At 52.9% G+C, this 6,000-nt stretch overlaps 1 long non-coding RNA gene and 1 other non-coding gene across 3 annotated transcripts in view; one reads left to right on the top strand and one right to left on the bottom strand.

The window, feature by feature from the left end:
- LOC131516374 (uncharacterized) overlaps positions 1-4,545 on the bottom strand; it is a 58,383-nt gene extending 53,838 nt beyond the window's left edge. The window contains exons 1-2 of one of the 2 annotated variants that reach the window (XR_009264035.1): positions 4,265-4,545; positions 3,501-3,948 (exon numbers count right to left, since the gene is read on the bottom strand). This is a non-coding gene — a long non-coding RNA (uncharacterized LOC131516374). Of the gene's footprint in view, positions 1-3,500; positions 3,949-4,198 lie in introns of both variants that reach the window. The other variant, XR_009264036.1, reaches the window with a different exon arrangement.
- A 310-nt stretch (positions 4,546-4,855) lies between these two features.
- LOC131518316 (U6 spliceosomal RNA) lies at positions 4,856-4,962 on the top strand. Its single transcript, XR_009265007.1, has one exon. It is a non-coding gene; the product is annotated as a U6 spliceosomal RNA (small nuclear RNA).
- Positions 4,963-6,000: the final 1,038 nt, after the last annotated feature.

Consider the following 6,000-nt stretch of genomic DNA (forward strand, 5'->3'; position numbering starts at 1 on the left):
CTGAGGCTAGAAAGGGGGTCTGGGGAGACCATATGCCTACCTTTTTCCCCACAGCACTTTACAGTGGGATTTCCCATGGGGCCTCGCGACCCTACAAAAGCAAGTAGGGAAATTGTTATTTCCATCTTAGAGATGAGGAAACTGATGTTCACTGCTGACTCTCATAAACGTGGTCTTTCTTGGTTCAAAGCCATTGTAGTTTTTCCCTGTACCACAGCTGTCGTCGGTGTGACCCTGGTGGGGGTGAGTGCTGTCTGGACTCAGGGGAGGGCCGTGAGTATCTGGAGGGGGTGTCACCTCACCTCTCACCTTGCAACCCCACAGAGAAAAACTAACAGAACCACCGAGAAGTTGGCAGACTTTCTACTCGGACTTGGGATCCTTTTTGCACCCTCACAGAGTGTCCCTTCCATACCCTAAACCGAAGTGCCTGTGCTCTTAGGCTAGCCTGGGATTGCCAGAGAAAATGGTCTTGGACTAAATCACAGTGAACCCATCAGATAGCAACAGCTCAGGCTAAGGAGGCTTCAAAGGCAGGAGTTAAGGCAACAGAGAGAGAGATTTTAGAGAGATCCTCCCAGAACCCTCAAATGGGACTCCTTTATTCCAACTAGGTGCAAAAGTCAGCTCTTGGAGCCAGAAAGATTTGGCAGCAAATTCCAGTGTCCCTGATTAGCTCGGTCACTTTCCTCTCCAGGCCTAGCTTTTCCCCATCAGTAAAAGTGCTTATCTCTCAGACATGAAAATGAAACAGAACATCAGAAGAAAGGGAAGGATTCAGACTAAGCTCAGTGAACAGGAGTGAGTGGGTCTAGGAGCCTGTGTGCTCAGACCCAAAGCCTTGAAGCCCTCTGGGTGAAAACAGTCCTCATCACAGCTAAGAAACGGAGGGACAGGGGAGAGGGAGAGAACTCAGAAAAAGGGGCTACTATGACAAAAAGATTAGAGTAGCTAAGAAACAGTCCCGGTAGTCACTTTAAAAAGAGGAGCTATTTTCACTTTTTAAAAAGTGTGTTTCATCCAGGTAGCTGCAAGATTAAGGAAAGAAGACCAAAGAAGAATAAGGAGTGGTTATGCATCGAGTATATTTATACCTTCCATGTACCTCCCACATGCCCAGGGCCTAAACACTTTACAGAAGCAGCTCATCTAAAGTGCTCGGGCTGTTCACGTCAAAACTGAAGTCAGTGTTCAAACTGCCGTGCTGGGCACTCAGCAGAGTCACCGTCCTACAGGTGGGGAAATAGCCAGATATTCACAAAAAGAGATCACAGGGAGGGTCAAAAAGTACCGCCTGGGCTGGGGTCCCAACCCCCCCCCCCCCCCCCCCCCCCCCCCGCTCCAAATGCAAGCTGGGGAAGGGGCAGGATTATAGGGTACCACTGAGGTCAGGCATCTGGGATGGATTAGAACTGCTCTAACCACAGCAGGGGCCAAACCAGAAAAGCAAGGGCTGTGAGCACAGGGGGATTAAGGAAGCTTGGGAGGAGCCACTCCCTCTGGCCACAGCTGACCCTGCCTCAGGCCTCCCTCTGAGCTGTCGGCACACAGATCTTCTTCTACTTGCCCCTCCCCCCACCCCTGGTTTTCTTCACTGGGAGGCAAAGAAGGAAACTCGGAAAAACTCATATACACTGGGGTGATTAGGTGGGAGAGCATACTTCAAAAGAGAGCTTACAAAAACAAGGTTTAAGTCAGAGCACGTGCTGCTCAAAGGGATTTCTAGGACCTGAGTGGTGGGTCCTCTTCCATGCCCAGGCTCCCCACAGTCCTGCTCTGTGTCTGGGGCCTTAGGACCTTCCGGGCCAGGCCTGTGAACTCGGCACATCCCCGCCCTACGACTGGGTAAAGCCTCCTGATGCCCCCAACGCCATTCATCCCCAGGGTTCCCAGCACAGAGGAGGCCACGGCTGCGTCTCCACATCCCTGCTTCTTCTTCCCTCTGGTGGGGTTGATGGGAATCCCTGGCCCTTCTTCCTTCAAATGAGTGACATGTGGAAACACTCAGTGCTCCCAGGCTGCAGGGGAAACACTACAATGTTAGAGGATGCTGAGATCTCATGTCTTCACTGACGTGTTTTCAATATGAAACAGGCCGTTTCTCCATTGATCAAAATGTAATTAAAGTTGCTCTGATCTCTCGCACTCAGAGGGCGGGAAGCTCCAGCTCAGACCTCAGAGGGCAGGAAGCTCCAGCTCAGACCGGACGGGACTTTTGGGGGGGGGGGGGACCACTCTGCCTTTCTTGAGGTTCTGCAGCCCATGGCACTCAGGGAAGGCTGTCGGGACTCAGGCCACCTCAGGTCTCAGAGTGGGGGGGGGGGGGGGGACACCAGCTCCGAGGGCCAGCAGGAGCCAGGGGCTCCCACTGCGGCTCTGAGACCATGCAGTTCTCTCTGGCACCCATGTACTCTTCCCTGCTTTCGGTGTCTGTCTCCTTGGGTCTCTCCTTACCGACTCCCTCCATACATCTGTCCTCCGGCTTCATGCCACATCCAATCTGCCTCGTCTCCTCTCATCCCGGCCCTCCCCCTCCCTCCACGCTAGGCCTTTGGGGCTCAGGGGCGAGTGTCACAAGGTTCAGCGGGTCCCAGACCCTAGCCTGCCCTGTGAACTGTTCCCAGGATATTCTATGTCCCAAGGATGACTGGCATGCTCCACCCTTCTAAAATAGAAAACAAAAAGTGTTCAATTTTTACACGTTGCTAATTGGAGTCTCAAAAAAAGTACTTCAGTTACCCAGTTACAAAAAAAAAAAAAAAAAGTCACAGCATGTCAAAGCTGAAAGAGAGGTTATCTTCTCTAGGGTGGTTTCCTCACTTGGCAGAGAAGTCCAGGGAGTTGGGCAAGGTCACAAAGGCAGATGCAGGAAGGAATGGAAACTAGAACTCAGACGTCCCTCGGTAACACAACTGCTCAATAAGAAAACAGACAAAAACAAAAAACAAAATAAAACAGAACAAAAAACACCCAAGCTCCACCTCTGGCTCAAAATAACACCTACTCCTGTAGCCAGAAATGGTGAACAACCTGGTCCATCTCCTGCTGGTTTTCACAATAAGGCAGTTATGAACCCACGAGATGTACCTGTCACCGTGACACGTGTGCGCATTGACTGTGACCAAAAGGCTCTTCTTCTAAATAAATGAATAAAAACGTGGATGCTAATTGAAGATTAGCATCATCTCCCATCAATGCTAATACGCTTTTTGGTTATTTGCAATTCCCTTTTGCAAATCTGAGGGAAACATCATTGCCCAAATTAGCTCTTTTCCCTCAGTGAAGGCCGTATTAGCATTTTGAGGTTTGTGTTTGCTTACTGCTTATTTAGACAGAGGTCAGGTGAGAAGCTGGGCAGCCTGCACCTGATTTCCATTTCACTGAAGACAGGTGGGGGGAGGGACTCCAAAGTACCCAGAGGCCAGGCCAGGTGCTCCCTGGCTGTGGTCTGAGTCAGGCTCACAACGCTGAGCCACAGCATGACCGGGAGCACCACCTACCTCCACAGTGGCTTCTCCTGCCTGAAGGACTTGCCCAGATGGGTGACATTGACTCAGGTAGCTCCCAGGTCATCTTCTGCCTGGCACTGTCTGTCAGGTCCTCTCAGGGTTGCATCCGTATGGAGCGACAGTTCAAATGTCCCCTTCCCTCCTGCCCACCTTCATTCCCCAGTCACTGTCTAAACCCCATGTTCTTCCCTTCTAGTCCCTCTCAGCACTGAGAATGCTCTTCCACGTTTGCTTGGCTCCCTCGCTGGAACCGAACGGCCACAGCAAAACAAACCACTTCTTGTTGGCCCTGTAGCCCCGGCGCTGACGTCACAGATGCTTGCTGTGTGGTGAGGGAACTAGGGCAGGAAGGAAAGTCTGAGCCGATAAGGCCTTGGGAGCATTGTCCAAAAGGGGAGGCCACACTCCTGGTCCCAAATCTTTCCTCGCTCGAGTTCCACTGTGAAGAGGAAAAGATCGGTTTTTGAAACCAGACTTGCCTGCAAATCCCAACTTCCTTCACGACTGGCAGGCTAATTTTGGCCTTGATTAACCAACTAGAGCTTGTTTTCTAACGTGCAAATTGAGGGGAAGGACACGGGTCAGCTAAGGGGCACGGCCCAGTGCTGGACCAAAGCCTGGCGACCTTTCCCGGTCTGCCACACCTCGAGTCACACTACGGAAAGCGTTGGCCCCAAGCGGACGCTCACCCCCTTGCCCTTGGCTTCAAGCACGGGGCGCAGGGCCCGACCACCCCAGGGGAAGCAGCGGCGCACCGTGAACCACTCCTCCGCTCTGCGGCCCCGGGCCACCCTGCCCGGCCCCTTCCGGTGCACGACCGGCGTTTCCAGCTCTCGCCAGGGTCACGGGTCCTGCCGCGGGGACTGCCCGACCCGATTTCTGTGGGGCCCCCGTGCGCATCACCGCCTCTTGTCCCCCAAAATGTGCTGGCGCCGCGCACGCGCCACCCCGCGTAGTTTCGGGCACACCGTGCCGCCCGGTTTTCGGTGGAACCCCGCGTGCGACCCCTGGGGGCCCAGCTGGGACGGCGGGGAAGAGGAGCGCGGCCGCGCGCGCCACGTGACCGAGTGTGAGGCTCGCGCCCTCCGGGGGCGCGCAGAGGTCGCGCGGGCCGAGGGCCAATTTCCCATGGTCCCTTAATTTGCATATACAACGTTGGAGGGTTAGAGAAATAATTAGAGTTCATTTCGCTGTAATCACAAAGATACAATTACCGTGTGTACGAGATACACAAGGTCATACGTCTTCAAAATTTAGTTTTTTCTAAGTAGTGCAGTGTGGTCACCATAACTGTAAAAGTCTTCGCATTCTCTGCTTTATATACCTTCAGAGCGGGCCTGTGTACCGTGCTCGCTTCGGCAGCACATATACTAAAATTGGAACGATACAGAGAAGATTAGCATGGCCCCTGCGCAAGGATGACACGCAAATTCGTGAAGCGTTCCATATTTTGTACCTGAGCTTATCCCTCCCTTACAAACACTTTTCACTTACAGGTTCTTTTGTTTCACACAAAGGAAACTGTAGTCCCAGGAGATGGAATAAGAGGAGGTGGGGCACAGTCAGAATCTCTCTTTGTCATGCTTTTTCTGTCTGGCCCCAGTCTTCGATCTTTTCCAGCTTGCGTCTGCTTCCCCTTGCACTATCCGGAGTCCCACGGTACCTTAACACTTAAAGAAACGGTCTTGCCAAAGTGGACCCACTTCAGGTCCAAAACAGAACAGGGACTTAGGGCTGTGATAGACAAGGTGACTCCAACAGGAACGCGCAACAAGACTCACCATGCTGCCTCTGAATCAAAAACAAATAACGCCCGCTCCTTAAGGTCTACCGTGTGCGAGGGGCCTCACCAATATCCGGGTTTCGTATTCCTGACAGCCCTGCCTTGTGAGTATTATTGTCACCATTTTACAGGAGTCACTGAGAGGCAAAGCAACCTGGGCATGATCATGTAACCAGTAAGTGGCTGCGGCAAGGCCTGCTAAGACCTTTGGAGGCACAGGCCCTGAAAAGATCGGGACCCTGCCCCTGCGCAATGAATGCAAGACCCACAGTCCTAATTAGTAGGATTAGTAAGAAAAGTCCAATAAATTTCAGATTTCCTGCGATGACTTTATCAATGGTTTTGAAATATCTTCCCCCCCCCCCCAGGAGAAAAATGTTAGTGCACATGTTTTGCTGATGCCTGAGCACACACGTAGTCAGCCCAGCGGTCTCTGCAGCCTCTGGGAGAGCAGCGCACAGATCCCAGGCTCTGTGCTCCCCACAGATAGGGCAGGCTGCAGACGCCAAGCCCCTGAGCCGCCCCAGGGCAGAGGCGGGTCCTCTCCCGGTGGGCGCTCAGAGCTGCGAAGCAGCGTTCCATCAGGGATCCATTTCTGTTCCCTTCAGTGGAGGTGAAATGATCCTTTCCAGGTAACAGCCGAGAATAGCGGTCTGTGGGACCTCTCACTGCACCTTCTCCTCGGCTCACAGCCTCCAGTGCATGGAG

This window comes from Neofelis nebulosa, chromosome 7 (genome assembly GCF_028018385.1).
Source record: "Neofelis nebulosa isolate mNeoNeb1 chromosome 7, mNeoNeb1.pri, whole genome shotgun sequence".
In the NCBI taxonomy this organism is placed as follows: Eukaryota; Metazoa; Chordata; class Mammalia; order Carnivora; family Felidae; genus Neofelis; species Neofelis nebulosa.